General features: G+C 43.7%; 1 non-coding gene across 1 annotated transcript; it reads left to right on the top strand.

Moving 5' to 3' along the window:
• The first annotated feature begins 16,176 nt into the window (after nucleotides 1–16,176).
• On the top strand, nucleotides 16,177–16,309 carry Gm25614. Its single transcript, XR_003951282.1, has one exon. It is a non-coding gene; the product is annotated as a small nucleolar RNA SNORA17 (small nucleolar RNA).
• Nucleotides 16,310–21,005: the final 4,696 nt, after the last annotated feature.

Here is a 21,005-nt window from a genome sequence, read left to right as displayed (position 1 = left end):
CAGCCTCAAGCAGCTCTCATTGGTGGCCCTTCTTTGTGGCTCCAGAGCTGATAGAGTGACAACTCTGAGATGTTTCAGCCTTTTAATTGACAACACCACAAACTTAGAGTTCCTCTGAGTGCAGCTTTCATCGTATGGAGTCCCCTCAAAATTCCCATGCTGAAGTCCTGATCTGTGAGCTGACAAGAGGTGGAATGATGACATCATGCAGGTCCCCTATTGGCATCCTTCTAAGAGAGGTCAGTGGGTGCTCTGTAGTGAGTGCCCCAGCAGACCCTCAGCCTCCAGGGTGCTATGTAAGCCCCTCAGTTTATGGGAATCTACTACACCAGCCTAGACTGACCAAAGACTGAACCTGAGGGCTTCAAGCACAGAAAAGCCTTTGAACTTTATAACATTCTAAAAAGTGCAATCTTTCAATGAATCCACCTTGAATGGATCTTAAGCCAATTGCCTGGGATAGAAACATCACTCCAAGTGCATTAGGCTCAAGAATAGACATGTAGGGATGGCAGAGCTGTGAGCTAGTATGAACTGGGATCTGCTGTAGTATGTAGAGGGAAAAAAAGCAGACCTACATGGCATTCCAGGGCAGGTGGGAGAGGAACAAAGGCATGCTGCTCAGGATGGACAAGAGCTGTCAGGGGTCAAGGAAAACCTGGATGTCTGGAGAAAGGGCTCTTTTGTGAAGATGGTTACAACTTTTGAGAGGTCAGAGGCTTTAGGGAATGGGACTATAAACAAAACCAATCCCCTCCTGAAAATTTCAGCAAACTGACAGAGGAAGCAGTTAGATTCCTACCTAAGTGTTCTTTCTGTGTCTTTTACCATGAAGTAGGTCTTGTAAAAAGTCACCAACTGATAGTGAGAGGTGCCAGGCTCTCAGCAGCACAACACTGCAAATAAGCTCCATTCATTTCTAAGTCCCAAGAGCTCAGGGGAGGCCCTAAGTCTTGACTGAACATATTAGAAAATATATACAGATACATACTATTATTTATTTATACACATGCACACATACACGCACACATATATTTCCCCTGGAATAAGCACACTGGCCAAAATGGCAGGCTCTAAACTGTATGTGGTATATTAATTTTTTATGGGAGACATGGACAATCTTTATTTATCCTAGAGATAGAGAACTATGTTAGACCAAAGAAATGATTCCACCAATGTCAAACTTGGTGAAGCACTGTGTTTAGTAGGGTTACTTACAGGAGCTTGGGTGATTCAGAGGCTGCTACATTACTGAAAAGCCCCCTGCAGCATGGATGCAGACTCACAAAAGCTGCATCCCAGACCCTGACACTCCCAATACAAAATTGCAGGCAGCTCCAATGAAGATCCTCCTCTTTCTCGGCAATTTGCTTGATGCTTATATTACCTTGGTGAGGGGCTTTGTGAATCTGATAATGTTCTGAGCCTTCTAAGTTTTGTGAACTTCCTCAGCCTTATAGGTTTCCTGAGCCTGCTATGATTCCTTTGTTCCCTAGGCTTTTCCCTTCCTCCATCCCAAAAGGGTCATTTCCATTTGGAGGAAATGACTATACAAAGTATAAAGTAAAGCTATTTTCTCATTTGGCTTCCCAGTGTGGCTTCATAACTATGTGTAGGTGTAAGAGATCACGACTGGAACTGACAGGACATGCAGGTAAGGTAGGCTCCTTCCCAATTCTATGTTGCTGTTTTTTTAACCAATTTTTCAAATGCATGTGTGCATGTGTGTGTGATTATGTGTGTGTATGTGTGTGTATGTGTGTGTGTGTGTGTGTGTGTGTGTGTGTGTGTGTGTGTGTGTGTTATGACTTTGTGACTCTGCCTCAGAACTCTCGGAGTGGCATAGAAAGGGTATGATCTACTGAAGCCTTTTGCAGGTAGGGATCCTCCAAAGCCTGTACTCACTTCTCCTGAGACGTGAGGAAATTGAGCACGGTTGTGGATTGGCTGATGGCTCTTACATCTCAGACTTGAGAGTACTCACATCTTTGTTTAAAGTGTTTCAAAGTCCTCACCTTGGCAGCTGAGTATCAGGAGGCTAAAGAAACATGGAATCATAACTATTCCAAGCCAGTTACAGTCTCATGAAAACATACACACATGCACAGGAACATGCACATGCATGCACACACACAAACACTTTTTTTTCCCTTGAGGTTTGCCCCAGAAATACATTAAAAAAAAAAAAAAAGAAAAAAGAAAAACCTCCATGTCACTTTCTGAGATTCATCCAGTTTCTTGAACAACAAGATACAAACATCTTGGCTTGCTTCAGCTATCACAGTTCAAGACCAGCATTTGTGTAAAAAACTGGAGGGACTAAAGCTACATGCCTTATCAACACTGATGTTAAAAAAATAATAATAAAACCACTACCTTATTCATATAGCTGGGTGTCTGGAATCCTGCCACAAGGCCACCTGGTGGTGGGTGCAGAGTATGCCTTGGGAACAAAGCAGGACAGGACAGGACATCCAGAACACTAGGAAGGATCCTGCCTTGAGGGCAAAGCCAAGGTAAGCAGAGACAGACAACAGTGACCCAAAGAAAAGCCACCGAGCTTGCAGACTGAGGAACAGGTAGGAGGAGGTGGGTAAACAGAAACAAGGATACTGCCATAGTGAGGGGGTTGTGGGCACTGCCCACCCACCTGGGGAGGAGGAAACAAGTGGTAAGGGGCTTCAGACTCTTGGAGGCCATTTGAAAGCTGGAAGCCCACCCAGCATCTCCAACCCTCTTTCCAAAGTGCTTGCAGCTTCACACAGAAATGCACCCTGGGGGAAGCCGTGTGAAGCTTGAGGTGTAGGAACAGAGGAGCCTAATTAAGCAGATCACAATCTGTTCCAGCCTGGGGTCACCAGGAGGCCACTTCCAACCTTTCTGTAAAATGAGGGCAGGGAACTTGGGAGGGAGAGGCAGGGCAGGAACCCAACACTTCAGATGACCCTCCTTAGAGCTCCTTCTCAATTAACAGGCTAATTAGGAGCTCTGCTCTGTCTTCAGTCAGCCTCCCTCTGTATAAAAGTTCCTGAGAGGCTGACAGAGCAGGCGCATGCGTTCAAAGGGGATGTCAAGTGCCTGAGATTTATATAAACGAGGGCATTGTGTGTTGAGGAGGCGATTGGTATGTTTGATCTTGGCGTTATTGATTTACCTTTTGCACGTGACAGCATCCATTAAGTGAGATAAGTAAAAGTTGATGTGTTCCTTCCAATTGTCAGCAGGCACAGAGGTATCACTTCATTGGCTGTAGCTTCCATCCATCCATTATCCGTCCGTCCGCTGAGAACAAAACCGCTTTCCTACCACAGCACTACCTGAGATGACTTATGTCTCTTGAGGCACAAAACCTCCAAGCTTCCTTGACATTTTTGTGGATCCAAGTTGTGGTTCAAAGGGCTGAAAGCTATGGAGAGAGGAAGTGACAGGTGCCCAAAGAAGCTTCATGCCTGACATTAACATCTAATTAAAATCCACACTGACCCACACCAAGGGTTCCGTTCAAACAGACCTCATTTACTTAAGTTCCTAGGCCTGCAGAACCTCAATCACTTGTGAAACCAGTAACCTTTTACTTCGAGAAACTCAATCATGACCTGTAGTGTTGATGATTCAGCTGGTTGGATTTCCATATAGTAAATTTTGTTTGATCAACTCTCTGAAGTACTTTAATTAGGAGAGGCCGTATTCCATGAAGTACATAAATCAGGAGTCATTGCTGGCTGAAGTTAGGACAGGCGTTTCTTGGCACAGCCCCAAGGTAGTGCCTATAAGTCATCAAATGGCCCTGACACGCATGGTGAGCAATCATATTCAGCCTCTGATCACAGGCTGTGGAAGGCCAGTGATGACAAGCTGTGGCAACAGGACCCCACTCTTGCACCCTGGTAGATCCTTATCCACGTGTTTCAGACACTCTCCAGCTTAGAAATCAGAGACTATGTTAAGCAGGTGTAGTAATAACTATCCAAGTTAGTGTCTTTTAAGGACTATTCCAAAGCTGGGTATACTAACTCATATACTAACTCATATGTACAAGCTTAACTAGGGAGCCTGAGGCAAAGGGGTTGATCACCAAGGCCTTTCTGGAATATACAATGATGCTCAGAGCATCTTGGGCTGCAGAGTGAGTTTCTGACTCAATTAAATATCAATATATAAAATATTATATATTTAATATATATTAAATTTAAAATATCCATATATCCAATAACACATATCCATATATATTACATACATGTATGTATGTATATATATATATATATATATATATATATATATACACACACACACACACACATATATATATATATATATATATATATATATATATATATATATATATATACCATCCATCACAGAGCCCTATAGCTTTAATATGGTCCATTGCTTTTACCTCCATCATATGTTTTTCTTCTTGTAAGTCCACCCAGGAGACTACTGGGGACCTTTTCTTAACTTTTCTAACCTTTGTGTGTCTGGTACCTAATGTAGTACTGTATCACTATTTGATGAAGTAAGCTAAAGGGGGTGGGATACTATGGTGTGTGATAACAACAGAAGGACCCCTAAAGCAGAAAGTAATGTCAAACACCCCCAGTCTCCCCTCCATTCAGATATACAAACCAACATAGGTCTATCTAAAGAAACCCAGCATTGTCCATCTGTCCCAAAGAGAAAGATCAGCAGAGGGAGAGTGCTGTGTGGTAGCCTCTGAACCCAGAGCAAGCAGCTCGGTCCACCCTTTTCCAGTTAAACTCTGCAAAGTGTGCTTTCTAAGCTAGGGGCACATGCTCACCTCTTCTGAGACCCTGCACTTGCACTCTGAGACATGAGCCAGAGAGTATGTTGGAGGCAGGAAGCACAATTGCAAGACCAAGGCTGTTTGGTGCTGCTATGAGGCTCCAGCAAGGTCAGCTCATTTCTCAAGCCCTTATCTGTCTTCAGAGCACAAGAAAAGTACCGTGTAGCAAGGCCCTGGAAGAGCTGAGGCACCGCGGTGGCCAGCAAAAGCAAGGCCTTGACCTTGGGGAGTTCACCTTCTGTAAAAAGCACATACTATCATGTATACTTACATTTTTAGAGGCTCTGGGAGCTGTGAAGAGACAGACACAAACAACATTATAAAAGGAGATGATCTTCTATGAAGTAGTGACTTCAGCAATCTTAGAAAATAATAGAATAATAAAATTTATCAGAATAAATAATGACTAGGATAATAAAATTTTTCTGAAAGCCGTGTTGATTAGCTGGTTATTCAGATTTACAGCTAAGAACGATCAGGTAATTAAGCAAGTAATAAAAGGAGGTAGACAAGTAAGGTGGGTGGATGCTAGAGAGAGGAAAAGATAGACATCTGAGGAGTGGATGGACTATGGACAGGAGGTAGATGATAGATAGAGAATAGACAGATAATAGACAAACCTCAGGCTATCTGCATCTACAGTTCTATCTCTAATTTCTCCCTCTCTACAGCACATGAGCATTTCTTGTTACTGCTTGGGGTCCTATGGGCTCATATCTACACACACTACCTAATCTCTTATATCTTTTCTCAAACTTGGCAATCACTAGAAAAGCAGCTTAATATTGATACATTAATAGCAGCCGTATGATGCATTTCAACCATGGACACTTGCAGGCTCTGTGCTGAAAACCGTTCTGGCTTTATATTTGTAGGGTCCAGCTTTTTCATGTTTACCAACATTCCACGGGTCCCAGTCCTTTGCTGGTTTACACTGTAGGGGACTGGCATCATTTGATTGCTTGAGAGAGTGAATGTCTCCTCTGACAACTTCAGTGTTTTAAAAGATAGAAGGACAGTGAGAAAAAAAGACGAGAAAGAAAGGAACAGGAAAAATAAAGGTAAAGGAAGGTCCGAGAGCATCCACTCTTTCCAGGCTTGAACTAATAATGTAATGGCTTGTCCACTTCAACAAAGACCTCATTAGTCTCAGAACTTGTCTTCATTGTTGGAGGTAGGGAAATATATATATATATATATATATATATATATATATATATATATATACACACATATATACATACATACACACACATATATGTGTGTATATATATATATATATATATATATATATATATATATATACACACACACACACACATACATACATACATACACACACACACACACACACACACACGCACACACAAATACACAATTGCCTCCAGCCTTAGGAATCCTTTTGCCTCTGATCTACTAAAACCAGCCGTTTGGTTAACCCCCTTGTTGACTTAAATTCCAACCTCACTGACTGATTTTCCTCCCTTTGTTTTTGCTCCTGCTTCAAAGACTAGGAAGGTGGAACAGAGGAGGTGTGCTCAAAGACTATGGGCAGCCCGGGAACTCAGGAGGCACACCCACACAGCACCACGGCTCATTCTGCTGAGAAGGAGGTGAAATTGACTTTTACAGATTACCAATCCAACAGTTCCAGAGAAATGAGAGAGAGAGGGAGAGAGACAGGCAGAGACAGAGACAGAGACAGAGACAGAGACAGAGAGAGTCATGAGCACTTAATATCTTAAATAGGTCACCTGCACTTCTGTTAACCCTACATTTCTCTAGTGGGGACACAGGGCATAGAATGACATGTTTCAGATTTGGGGAGTCTCAAAGGGAAAAACAAGCTTGCTATATATTGGGGATCAACTCTTGAGTGGAAGTGAGCAGCCAGCCTTTTTGGAGTCTATCATTCACCAAAGAGTGGACACACACAATGGTGTTACAATAACTGACAGTTTTAGTTTACACTGACTAGAACCTAAAATGAAAGAAACTCGATAAAGGAGATGCTATGCTAGTGCAGGAGATTCAGGACTAGTGCAAGAGATGCTGTGCTAGTGTAGAAGATGCTGTGCTAGTGCAGGAGATGCTGTGCTAGTGCAGTGGTGCTCTAGTCCTAATGCAGAAGAGGCTAGCTTGGTATCAGAGATGCTGAGGAGGCAGTTAGAAATGAGTAGTTAGGAGACAGGTTACAGTGAGTCACCCCACTGGGCTTTTGTTTGAATAGAAAATTTCTGTTAGTCAATTGTGAAGGTTTTTTTTGCCATATGATAAATTTTTAGTGCATAAATGTGTACATTTTGTGAAACTGTAAAACCTGGAGGAGGAACAGGAGGAAGCAGAGGAGGAGGAGGTAGAGGAGGAGGAGTAGGAGGAGGAGGCGGCGAAGTCATACTACATGAGAAGCCTTTTCTTTCACCTGGCACCATGAGGAGAGAGACTTCTTTCTTCTGCCTTCAAGTACTGTTTTGTTCTCAAATCCGTACTGTTCTTAGTGGCTAGAGCCTTAGAGCCCTACTCTAAGAAGCTCATCAATAAACTCATTTCATTTTTGGAGTAAACTTTGTGAACCACTCACCTCCTGCTATCTCCATTTTGCAGAGAAGGCAATGGAGGCTCAAAAGACATTAAGGAATGTATCAGTATCACATAGCAAGAAAATGAGTGGCTCAAGCCTGTGCCATCTGATGACCAGGCCTTGACCATCACGCAGCACACCTCTTGCCTCTGGAGCTTCACTGCCACAGAGCCACACACAACCTCATTTCCAAATGAGGTTTGCATGCAAACCCTAGGTGATAAAGAAAAAGTGCTGCTTAGAAACCAAGTTCTCTAGAAAACCAAAATCAAGAGCTAACTGAACCTAACCACAGAAACAGGGCTGTCAAAGCCCTCTAAGGGACTGCCAGGGCATGAATGGGGTTTGTAATCCACAAGAAAAAAGCGAGATACTGCAAGTTTGCCTTCTGCTCCTGAGTGCTCCTAACCCTAACCCTAACCCTAACCCTAACCCTAACCCTAACCCTAACCCTAACCCTAACCCTAACCCTAACCCTAACCTTAACCCTAACCTTAACCTTAACCCTAACCACTTATATAACTGGCCAGTAGCCAGAGAACTACTTCTTGGCTAGGTGTCTGATTCTACTTTACTCTAAATTAGCCTTCCTTCTCAGTTTATAGAGCGAGAGAAAGGAAATATGTGGCTGTGTTCTCTAAACGTTCATATATATATATATATATATATATATATATATATATATATATATATATGTGTGTGTGTGTGTGTGTGTGTGTGTGTGTGTGTGTGTGTGTGTATGCTATGTAATATATGTGTGTTATACAACATTTATGTTTATAAGTTTTATATATAATATACATGAATATATATATATATGAATCTTTAGAGAACACAACACAGCCAAATAGGTGGCTTCAGCTGGAGAGCAGCCAATTGCCCTTGAGGCCTATGGCTTTGTGGTAGATTCTTTCTTGGATTTGAGACAAGGGCTGTGTGAACAATGGAGACACACATGGCTGATTCAGCAGGTCTGGACAGAACCTTCCCAGCACCATCGCCATCAACTGCTCTGTAGAGTGGCTGAAGCCCAGGGAAGTTCCCTTCCTCTCCTCAGTAGATTGACTTCCACTCCCAGTCACTCAGGGAGGGTGTCTTCAGCTCTGCTGTCCAAGTTCCAGGGGCAGGCTTTTCCAATAAAAGCCCTGCAAATGGCTGATGTATTTCCTCAGAATTCCTTGGCTCCACTCTCAACCCATTTACTACAGCTTTTAGCTCTAGTTAGCAACAGAGAGAGCCCTGAGCCCTTGTCTGGTGCTTGTGCACCTACCCCACTGTTCATGTTGTGCTTTCCCCAGTTAGCTAACAGTGGACACTTGATGCTGGGAAGTTTCCATTAAGATAATTGATTCTAAGACACCATCCCCCAATAGCTAATTAAGAGGAGAGCTGACCTTTTAAGAGAGTCCTCCCGTTTGTAAAATTAAATCAATCATGGTGATAGAAATTCTTCAGGACAAAGTGAAACTAAGAATTTTGGACCATCTGGAAGGATTGGTTGTCTTGGGGTCTCTTAAAGTACCTCACATAGTAGACCACTTGCTCCTGGGCTCTACACAATTCTATATTGTAGGCTCCTTCTTGGATCTCAATTCTGTCTTCTCCTTTGTGCATTCAGAAACACATATGCACAGGCACACATACACACACAGGCACTATACATACTTACACATACACACACATGTACACACATACACATGCACATACATACACATGTACACACATACACAGGCACACACATACACTCACACGTACACTTGTGGGCTTCCAGACACACCTAGTCAGGCTCTGTGCTGTGAAAGGTTAGCAGTTTCCACCCATGACAGTTATCACCTTTTAAATGCACTGTGGTGTGTGTGGCAATATATACTGTCATTTTTCTCGGGATTTTATTTACTGCTGAAGAATTTCATCTCTTTATCCTACCTGACCTGCAAAGAAACCCTTAGTACCCCCTCCTGAATCAATGTAAACAAAGGCTTGCTCCATAGAGCAGTGAGCAGCCACACAGTGTCTTTATGCCTTCTAGTCCCCAAATGGGGTGGGGTGGGTGTGGAGTGAGCTCTGCCTTCTGCACAGGCTGGCTTGGTGTTACTCACAAGGTGAAATATCTTCTGTATATTGCCTCAGTGAGCTAGTCTACCACCCTTACGACAGGCCTCCCAAGGAGCCAGCTCTAACCCAGCCTACCTAGTCAGGCCCCCCCAGGAGTGGGAAAGGAAGCCCCAAGGGCCTGCAGAGCTGGGGCTGGGAAGTTGTCTTCCACTTCCCAGTGAGTCAAAAATAAAGCAACTGTTGTAGGTTTAGTGCCTTTTCTTTCTTTCTTCTTTTAAGTTCAGGGCAAGAGGGGAAAGAGCTAAGTAACTTGATCTTTCCTAAACCCCACCCCTCTCCCAGTAATCAGGTAATATCCATTACACAAAGAACCGCATGGGCTCCTCAGCCACAATACTGCCCATTGTTTATGCTTTAATTAACTTCTGTTTTACTGATTTATTTAAAAAAAAAAAAAAGTAGAAGAAGAAGATGAATTAGCCTTCCGAGAGGGGTTGAGTTATTGCAAGCTGAAACTCCTCATACCTATCTTGGGAACTTCAAAGAGTAGCCAAGTTTGTTTATGTGCAGGAAATCAAATTAGCAAGACCATTACAGTGGCTTCATGGCATTCATGGTTGGGCTGGTGAGAAGCAGTAATTGGAAAGTGCTCCTCTGTACCCCCAGCCTGCATCTCAGGGGTTCTAAGCACTTTCCCAAGGCGAGATGGCTGGCTTGCTAATGATTGAAGGTTTGCAGGGACCTGGCTGCATTGCCCCCTCACACACTGAAATCCCAGCCACTTCACAGGAAAGGGTTTGAGTGATCCAAAGAAAGGTGAAGACAAAGGTTAAATTTGGGAGGGACTCCCCCCTCCCCCAGTGTTGTGAATGAAGACAATCAACTGGAAAATAAGAAACGCATTTGAATATGTGATGAGAAATGAATTGAAGAATTCAACCCAAACAAATGCTGCTGCTTTCAAAAATAAAATCCCACAGCCTGTGGAATATGTACTGGGGATCTAAAGACTGTCTGACCACAGTTTAGGCAACCCAGAAAGGGAATAATTATAACTATGTTTGATGGCAGCACATCCTCTTTCTACAGCGGCCATACACAAGAAAAAAAAATAGTTATTTTGGACTGTTCCACTGCTCAGAGGGAGCATTTGTGTTGAAGACTTAGAAATGATCTGGCAAAAATCACAGACCCTGATTAATAGCTTTGTCCAAAAGTTTGTGTGCATGAAAAATTTCATAAAAGGATGTGTTCATAGGAACCCTAATGTAGCCTTCGAAGGAATCAGAGCTAATAAAATAAAACAAAATATGGATCCAATAAAATAATCACAAATTCAAAAGTCTTTAGCTCTTTATAACCAGAAAAATAACTGCATTAAATTCACCGCTGCCGGTGGTGCTCACCGCTGTCAGCATAATGTCTGTTAAGCTGGTGCCAGAGCCATCCTTTGAGGCATACTTGGAGCTCTCCAAAACTCTCAGGTGGCAAGCTGTAAAAGGGACTAAACCAGAACAGAAAATAAACCTTCTAAGCACCAAAGCATAAATTAACACACTGGAATCCTGAGTTGTTAAAAGGAACTGCTCCTGGACTCCTCCAAAACAAACCTCTTCCTGTGACACGGAAACACGGAATTCAGTGTCCCAAGTGTCTGTAAAGCATGGCCAAAATGCCAACCATAACGGAAGCACCCAGACCTTAGGCTTCCAGGTGATACAGCCCTTAAGGGCATTAAGCTGTAAGAGTCTGGTCTCGGTACTGTGTAGAAGAATTTTAATTGCACCTAGACATGGAGCTGTTCCCAAGGTGTCCTAGAGAGTGGCTAAAGAAAACTTCTTGAGTAGCTTCCCCTCTCTTCCCTTCTGGGTTGTAACAGGAGGGTGTTGGGACTGAAGGTAGGGGTGTGGCCCTGGCTACTCTACATTTAACTGTGTGACCTCAAGTAAATTATACAGAGCTTTTTCATCTATAAAATGGGAATAAAAAAAAAAATCTACCTTCTTTTCAGGGCAGAGATGAAAAGAAATGGAACTGAAATCCTGCATCCAGCCAGGATCCTGTATTAGTGAAAAAAAAATCTGAATTTGTAAAGGTATTTTTATCCTGCCACTGAAAAACTAAATTTTAAAGCTGATTGTATAAAGAATAAAAGAAAGCATTTTCTTAAAGATTGATTTTATTTATTTGTGCATAAGTGTGTCTCAGTGAGTGTGTGTGCATGTGTGTGTGTGTGTTTGCTTGCCTGGGTAGATATGCACACCTGTGCTTCACAGAGGCCACAAGATTGCATGGTATTCCTGAGTTGGAGTTCTAGGCTTACTTCTGGGTGCTGAGACACAAGCTCAGTGTTCATAGCTACCGAGACATCTTTCTAACCCCAGAAACATTTTTTAAATTAACAAATCACTTGAGTAAAAGAATTGAGTACCTATCTTACAGTTATTTTATAAAACCAAAAGTTTCAATGTTGATATTTAAATAGCTATTATGTATTGTGCTAAGGGTGTGAGACAGGAAATGACCCTTGTGTCAAAAGCCATATTGTTTATTATCCTTTTGTTAGTATTTGAACACAATACAGTCACACTTTCTCAGGTAATTTTAGAAGGAACATATAAGTTTATTATTGAGACACTAGAAAGATAATAGATTCCTATCTGATAACTTCCAAAATGCAGGCTGGCTCTGGAAGGCATCCTTTATAGCATTATAAAAGAAAATCGAATCGTAGGAGCAGGGTGGCTGTGGTGGCACGTGACCTTAATCCCAGCACCTGGGGGCCAGAGGCAGGAAACTCTTTGTGAGTTGAGGCCAGCCTGGTCTACAGGCCAAGTTCCAGGGCAGCCAAAGCTACACAGAAAAAAGTCCTGTCTAGAAAAGCCACCCCTAAAAAAAGGAGAGAGAGAAAAGGAGGAAGAGGAAAAGGAGGAGGAGGGAGGGGGAGGGGGAGGAGGAAGAGGAAGAGGAAGAAGAGGAGGGGGGAGGAGAAAAATAAAAGCTGGAAAGAAGGATCAGTGATTAAGAGCACTCGCTGCTGCTGCAGAGAACCAGAATCCTGTTCCCAGCACCAACATCCGGCTGCTCACATTCACCTATCAGTGCTCCTCCAGGGAATCTGCCATCTTCTCCTGGACTTCCTGGGTGCCTGCAAGCACACGCACATGACACATATAAACATGTACAGATGCATAAATAAATAGATAAATAGATAAATATAGATCTACATAAAAATTAAAACAGGAAATAGTTGACTCCTGTGGAGGAAGAAAATGAGACTAAATAGACTCAAACTAACCATGACCTGGTATGACAGCTAGCTAGCTTAGATACCCAGGTCCTGCCTAGTCTCAAACATCAACTAGTTAGGACTTTCCTCATTTAAATGGCAGGATTCGCACAAAGAAAATTGAACTGTCAGAAGCCTTCCTGGTCCGTAGCTTCGGGCAGACACTCTTCTTCCTGCTCTATCTCTGGTCTTGGCAAAGGGTCTGAATAAGCTCGATTTTTCTCCTCTGTTCTCACAAACGAACACCTCAGTGTCTCTCAGTCTCCAACCACATAGACTGGGATAAGATTTTAGCATTGACCAATAAATCAATGATTTAAGCATTGACTTATTCTTAACTGAAATCACTTGAATTCATTCTGAATTCTTAAATGGGTAAACACACATTTTTTTTTTTAATAAACCATTAGCCTAGTTAACCCAGACTTAGTAAAGCAGACAACTACTTTCAAAATCATACATTAAATTTAATAATAAATAAATAAATGTGCATGCAGATCATGACCAATCCCAAAGAACAGTTTAACTGCCTGCTTTAACAAATGATAAAACATAGAGTATGTCCCTGTTGCTAAATAGCACTAAAGTGTTTCTTGTACAGTTGCACCTCATTAACATGCACAAAGTGATGTCATGTCCGCTACCATATGGGAAGAGAGGTCTGATAAGTTTCAGAAATTTGCCCCACTTCACAATGCTCAGTGGATTTTCCAAGTTCAGGGGTGCCAAGTGTTTTGGTTTTTTTTTTTTTTTTTTTTTTTTTTTTTTTTAGTGACTATAATTTCTTGGATAATTGTATCCATTTTATGCATACATTGTATAATACACACATCTGTCCCCATCCACCTCCCTATTGGACCTCCATCCCACTGTTGCCAATTCCTGCTTCTTGCTACTCTTTCCTTGTTTGTGACTTTTTGTTTTGTTTTGTGACCCACTGAGTTTAACCAGGGCCATCTGTGGGACCAATAAGCATGGAGCTAACCAATGGAGTCTGGTGGCTCCCACTGGACCCACATCTGAAGAGATTCCTCCTCCCTTAAAATCTTCAGCAGCCCACAGTTTAGCAGAGAGGGATAGGTCCCCATGAGTTCCTCTCTGATTTATGACTGGCTTTAGCAGGTCCAGTCTTCTGCAAGGCCCACTGCAGGCAGCTACGACAGCTGTGAGTTTATGACTGCCAGAGGGCAGCAGTTTAGTGGTCTTCTTCCTGTCTTTCTCTTCCTTTGACCATGGAATCACTCATTTATCATCATTTACTTATTTAACTTTGTTCCATTTTCAGCTGTCAATTTTCCAATAGAGGAAACTGAAGCCATTTGATTCCTTATTGAGGACTGATTATATCTTTCAACTTCTCCTGCATTAGTCAATAAGAGCTTTCTCACAAACATCTCAGACCAAATGAAGTGATCACATAAAAACCACCTAGAATAATTTGCATCTTATTTCCATCACGACAACTTAAATCCAACATGTACACCCCTCCTCCCTAAATAATGAAAAGTTTATCCAGGATGGGCTTATCTGTTGTAATTGTTTTGTATTCCACCTCAAAGGATTTGTGTCCACAGGAAATAGTCCCTAGACAAGATGAAGATGACAGCAAAGGATCCTAGCTGGGAGTCACATGACCATGGACAGCTGCAGGCCAGCCTGGGCGCAGTGCAGAAACCCATTGAGACACTGAGTGTGCTTATTAAAAGCAGAGCAAAGGATTCAGGCCAAGAGCAGGCAGGTCGCAGAGCTGGGCATTCTGCTGAACTAAGAACTATGTGTTCTTAGCTAGGTATAGCTATGTGTTGCTCTAACACACACCTGATACATAAACAACCTATAGAGAGAAGGGCTTTACTTTGGATTATGGTTATGAAGGTTTAGTCTGAGACTGTTGGCTCCACTGTTCTCGGACTCATTTGAAGCAGCCTTTTCAGCAAAGCTTCTCTGCTCACAAGGGTACAGGAAGAAGAAAGTGGAAGACACAAAGGTCCCACAATCTCCTCCAGTAGCATGAACCCAGTGATCTGTAGATTTTCCATAGGCCCTGTCAAGTTTCCACCACCTCCTAGTAGCCCAAACAGGAGAGCCAAAACTAATGCATATGGGCCTTTGGGGAACATTCCATGTCTAAGATATAGCATGAACTCTGAAAGACAGTTCTTAAACAGAAGAAATATGCATAAATTGGGTATGTTTTATACATGCAATCCAGAGAATGAAGACATAAACAGTCAGTGACCTTGCGAGCCTCTGCTATCATGGGGCTGTTGAGCAGTATTTAGTTTCCATCTGACAGTGATTCCTCGTGAACTCAGCTACTGTTAGAAAGCGACTCTTGGGATCAGAAAGTAAACGAGAACAAAGAAACATAATCCTTCTTTTGCCTCCTAGAAAACACTGACAGCCAGTGCTCACAGCAGACAGAGTGCAGACCCAGACAACCCTCTGGGACTGCCATCTGCCTGTACATAATTGGCATTCGGCATTTACTTACATGTGTGAGAGGGAAGACTCATTTCCACAAGTAAACTATTGATAAAGGTATGAAATTCGAGGGAGCTTGAAAAAAATTGAAGATCATCTCCAAGGACTCTGGTAACAGCTTTGAAACAAAACAGAAATGCATCTTCAGTGGGGGGAAAAAAAAAAACCCAAAAGATTATGCAGCCATAAGAACACCCAAGAAGCTTAGCTTTTATCAAACCAGAAGGTCTAATTCCTTAACTAGACGTGGCTCAGGGATTTGCAACTTGTTTTGTGAGCCCAAATGAATTAACATTAATATGGAAACCCTCTAAAGATAACCCACAAACATAGCTATGCTAGTTCCCCCCACCCCCTGGCGAGATCTAATTCTCTGATGTGAAATCATCAACAATACCTTGTCAAACAATTCAACCAGTTATTGTTACAGATAGATACTTAAACCAATCAAATCAAGATGTATCAAAATCAGATCAACAAATTCAGAGGCTGTGGGAAGACTTGCTATGTATGATACTTGGTTGTTTTTCTGTTCTCGATGGATGGATGGATGGATGGATGGATGGATGGATGGATGGATGGACAGGTAGATGGGTAGATGGATGGGTAGACGAATGGATGGATGATGGATGGATGGATAGATGGATGGATGGGAGGGTGGATAAGAGGGTGGGTGGCTGGGTGGAAATGTTGATGGATGGAGAGAAAAGGACAAATAGATAAGTAAGAAAGATAGATTATAGGAAAAAAAGAGATGAAGAAAGCTGGATAGGGCACACAAGAGCCAACTTTGTCTATAAACCTTATCTGTTTCTCAGCTTTTCTTTAGTTCCTTTGTGCATACTTAATGTATGCATGACTGACTCTCTTTCCTTCTTATCACTTTCAACCTAAACTCTCAGGTGACTGGATCAGATTCTTATAAATTTTGGCCATAATGATACCAAGACAAAACTGCATGCACCTGCCCCTAGAGGTGTTCCAAGTGTGGCTGCCCGTGTCACATTAGTGTCAGTAGGTGGCAGAGAGGAAAGAAGTTAGGTCTAAGCTCAGTGTCCTAACATATGAACATTTGAATGATTAGTAGTCTAATACTCCCTGAAAGTAGCAAGCCTCAGACAACTGTGGGGTGGTGAGCTGTGCACAGACACCCATCTCCAGTCAAGCACAGGCCTTGAACCCCAGAGACCTAGTGGGCGGTGACTTTCACCTGCATGGGACAGCAGGTGTTTGACTACACTTCCTGGGCTCCTAGCTCCTGTTGCAGCTACAAACTCCCATAGCTCCCCCTCTCACTATAGAGAGGTGTGTGGCCATCAGTCACATAGGCAATGCCCCAAGCTCCTGGTATTCTGTCTGGACTCCACCCCCACAGTTACCTGGCAATAGCCAGGTATGCTCCTTCCCACAGTAACCTGGCAACAGCTAGGTAGGCTGAGCCCACTATAAAAGGGGCTGTTTGCCCCCTCCTCCCTCTCTTGCTTTCTTACTCTCTTGTGTCTCTCTTGCCCTCTTGTACTCCCTCTCCCTATTCCCTCCTCTCCTCTCTCCACGTGCCCATGGCTGGCTTCTACTTCTCTACTCTTCTCCTTCTCTGCCTTTCCACAATAAACACCTTAAAAACATGGACTGCCTATTCTCATTGGGATCTGATGTGCTGGAACAATAGAGCAGGTCTCCCTGTAATGAGCTGTACAGCTAACCTCCTGCCAGGATCCCTCCCAGTGCTCCAGCCATGGCTGCCAACCAACCAAGCCAACCCATCCGCCAAGCTAGCTGCCTAGCAAGCCTAAGACTCTCCTCCCTGCTGGACTCAGCAGGAACTCTCTCCTCCCTTCCCCTTTCCCTTCGGGCCCTAGGCCAGAGTCAGCCCGAGGGTCCCCATTCTGTTCTAAGCTCTTCTGCAACAACCAGTGGCATCTGAGGTGTCCACGACTGAGAATTTGACTTCCCTGCCCTCTGTGAGACCCAGGGACGCCAGAACTGGCTCTTCCACTGTACCTAGCAGCATCTGTGGTGCATGGGAGTCCTCAGGCAGGTTCGTAGGGACCCCAGACTGCACCTTCTTCATCCCAAGAGCTGGGTCCTGTGGCTTCCCACAGTCCGAAGCCCACCTGGTGGTTCCATGGGGTACACGCAGTTAAACTCCCCATGTCAGCCTGGCCTACCGGCCAGAACCCTGAACCAGACAGAAGACCCCACTTTTGGCCCACAGATAACAACCAGACCAGAGCCAGGGGTCCAGGATAGAGAGCTAGCCTGAGATGACCACCAGTATGGTGCTGTGCAGGCTTGGATGGGCTCCCAGGGCAGGGAGCCAGCCAGAGACTAGGACTCCACCTGGGACTGCAGGTACTGGGCAGGAGTGAGCCCAGACAGATGACCTTCACAAGGGGCCACTCAGGCAGGTTAGGGACAAGCCTGAGATGATCACCAGACTGACACCATGGGGCCTGGACAGGGAGCTAGCCTAAGCTGACCACCATTCTACTGGTCTGTGGCAGGGGCAGAGCAGAACATGCCTGAAACCACCCCTGCCAAGTGTCATAATGCACAAGTGAGCACATGGAAGACCTGGCGCTGGGGTCATGGGAGCAGGAAAGTTGATCCTGCCCCTCACCAGTAGCAGCACTCAGGGGACCGGGCCCAGCACCTGATGTGGGCAGCACAATAAAACTGACCCTAGTGGCAGGTTGAGCAAGGTGAACAGGCCTCAAAGACCTGAGTATGGGGCCCTGCTACTTGTCTCCTGTGTGGTAACATCGGCAAGGAAGAGATAACCCTCTCACTCACCCCTTGTCACTTAAGAGAGGCAGGAGAGCTGGCCCTGAGGTCATCAGAGCATGAGAGCGCCAGCATTCCTGCAGCATTCTGGAGAGTGGGCCCTTCATATCACCTGTGCAGCATAGTAGAGATCACCCTGGATGTGGGGGTTGCTCATGAGCTGGCCCAAGCATGTGAGAACAGTAGAGCCAGTGAGCTGGTCAGCTCAGATACCTCTCAGGCCCAGATCCAGGGCTATGAATCAGCCCAACCCAACATCTGCCCCATCATTTAACTGTTGGAGTGCATGAAGGAGCCAGTCCTACAGATCTCAAACTACAGTATCTCCGTAACACAGGGCAACAACAGGGTGTCTAAGAAGAGTCCCAGTGATGTTATAGTAGTGATAGAGTAGTAGAAACCAGAGGACTCACACCAGATCTTCAAGTCACTGCAGTGAACATTTGCAAGCAAAAAGTGTGGACAAAGTGGGACACACTACAGCTTCCACAACAAGATTTTTCTTTTCTCTATTGGGAGGGGGAAGTTGGAAGGGTGGAGAAAAGTACAAAGGTAGGGGAGACAAGTGGGATTGGGGTAAATGAGGTGAAATTCGTAAAGAGTCAATAAAAAGTTTGTAAAAACCCTGAATGCAGTTAGTAAATATTTTTTAATGGGAACTTGATGGATGATCTCTTTCGTATTGATGAAGCCATGGAGAGAGAATTTGGCACCAGATTTTGACACCAAGAGCAGGAAGGAAGTGGTGACTTTTACTACTTCGAAGCAGGGTTGTGGTGAAATAACTAGAGACTAGATAGAGAAATAAACCTGAACTCTCCACCCAGAATGCACAAGCCAGGGCTCCCCTCCACAGGCCTCTGAGCAGCCCCTCTTGGAATGAAATCGAATAAAACAAGAAATTCTGTCAACCTAAGTAATACGAGGTAGACTTTATGTGTTCCTAGACCTAAATATCTTGGAGAGCTGAGGTTACAAAGGATCCTCTTCTTAAACAACCCTAACACATCAGTATTGCCCTAGTACTGAGCAAAGGTCTTTAGAGAAGCCTCCACTGAATAGCTAAGCTCTGCTATTCATGTTTTGCTTGAACTTTTTTTTTTTTTTTGTATATCACTTGCACCAATTTTATCAAAATCACAGAGGTTTTCATGTGGTGGTTCATCAGAGTGAAGTCTGAAAACAATACAGGTGTGTGTGTGTGTGTGTATGGGTGGAAAGAAGCCCTCCATCCCCAAGTGGGACTCCTCTGGAGTACAAGGTCTTTCATTCCCAGCAGAAGCCTCTGTCTATCCTTGAAGCTTCAGTGACTTCATTAACATAGAAGGTCAGTTCTACCTGTTATCACATCTCAAGATGGTGAGTGTTCCACTCATGTTAGCTACATCTGAGGGGCAGGGCAGTGCCTTGAAATTTATTTGAGACTCTTGCTGAAGTTATGTCCATGCTGAGAAAGGAGGGAGGGGGAACATGCTACTTATCAAAGCCAGAGATCGAAAGCCACACCTGGACATCGAATCCTAAAGTGATAGGGATTCTAGCTAAGTGGGGCAGACTCTGGTCAGAGGGTTACCTTTGTCTAAAAGTTCTGTTTCAGGCTTCTTTGTAAGTTGTTTCTCTTGGACAGTTTGTCACACCAACATAAAGCTAGCACATCGGTGCATAGTTCAAACTACCAAGCATTTCTGGGTACAGCCACCAGAGGAAAAGGTAGACCTGAAACAAGTTGCCCATTCAGGCAGTGTTAAACAGCTCCTCCATACTTGATCAAGATCCAGGTACTATGTGCTGACATTATCTCTGATATAAGAACAACACAATGGGTACTTTCCCAGCAAGTCCAAGATATCATTTGAGGTGACTAGGTTTTAAAAGGAGTTTGTGTTTCCAATGTTAGCAATGCCCTGGGTCTCTTTGAAAGATAAATTTAGATGGTGGCTCTTTAGGAGTTAAAGACTTTTTCTTGGATAGATTTTTCTACTGCTGTGATGAAGTATCATGACCAAATCCAAGATCAGGAGGAAAGGGTTCAGTTGGCTTACACTTCACACTGTAGTCCAGTACTGAAGGAAATCAGCACAGGAACTCAAAACGTGGCAGGAACCTGGAGGCAGGAGCAGATACAGAAGCCACGGAGAGGTGCTGTTTATTGTCTTGCTCCTCATGGCTTGCTCACTCTGCCTTCTTAAAGAACGTAGTGGTGGCTCCACCCAGAGAAGACTGGGCCCTTCCCCATCAATTACTAATTAAGAAAATGCCCTACAGGTTTTTCCTGAGCCTAATCTTATGGAGGCATTTTCCCCATTGAGGTTCCCTCTTCTCAGATGACTCTGTATCTCTTCCCCATTGTTATCTTACCCATATGCATCCCCAACTCCAACTGACCATGTACCCACCTCCATAATTTAATAGAAAGTTGTTTTAGAAAATGGCCATTTTGAATCCATCCTTAGTGAACACCTTTGTTTCACACTAAGGAAAGGTTCCTCACGCTGCCTGCCAGGTTTTCAGTCTTGATCATTATTTCTTAGTCCACGGAATTAGCTTATTTTGAGAGGTGAGAAAATCCCTGGCACTCTCCATCATTCCTGAGAATAAATTCTTTTTAGTCCTTAATCCAAAGCCCGAGTGACCAGTTCCAACTGCACTTGCTAATGAACACGCACACTAATACCCAGCCCTCATGGCCTGTCTATGAGAAGGATGTTATTTTGAAATGCCTCTTTTCCCTTCAGTGCTTCCTGTAACTCCTTTTATGTGAATGAGAGTGTCTCTGCAGAAAACTCCATCCTCCTAGGAACACAGTCATCCAAAGACTTTGGAGGAGGATGACTAAGGCTCAGATCCTCCCATGATATGGACAGGGCTTCAACTGTAGCCTCTAAGACACACATGACTTTCTTTGTATGAGTCACAGGGACAATGAGGAAGACAGACTCCACAGATTAGTCTTCACAATGGCATTATCCAAGCCATTTTTAATAGATGTATTTACAATTTACTTACAA

The sequence above is a fragment of the Mus musculus genome, chromosome 14, assembly GCF_000001635.26.
Source record: "Mus musculus strain C57BL/6J chromosome 14, GRCm38.p6 C57BL/6J".
Taxonomy (NCBI): domain Eukaryota; kingdom Metazoa; phylum Chordata; class Mammalia; order Rodentia; family Muridae; genus Mus; species Mus musculus.
Note: the sequence above shows the minus strand (reverse complement) of the source record. Positions and strands in the feature narration are given on the sequence as shown.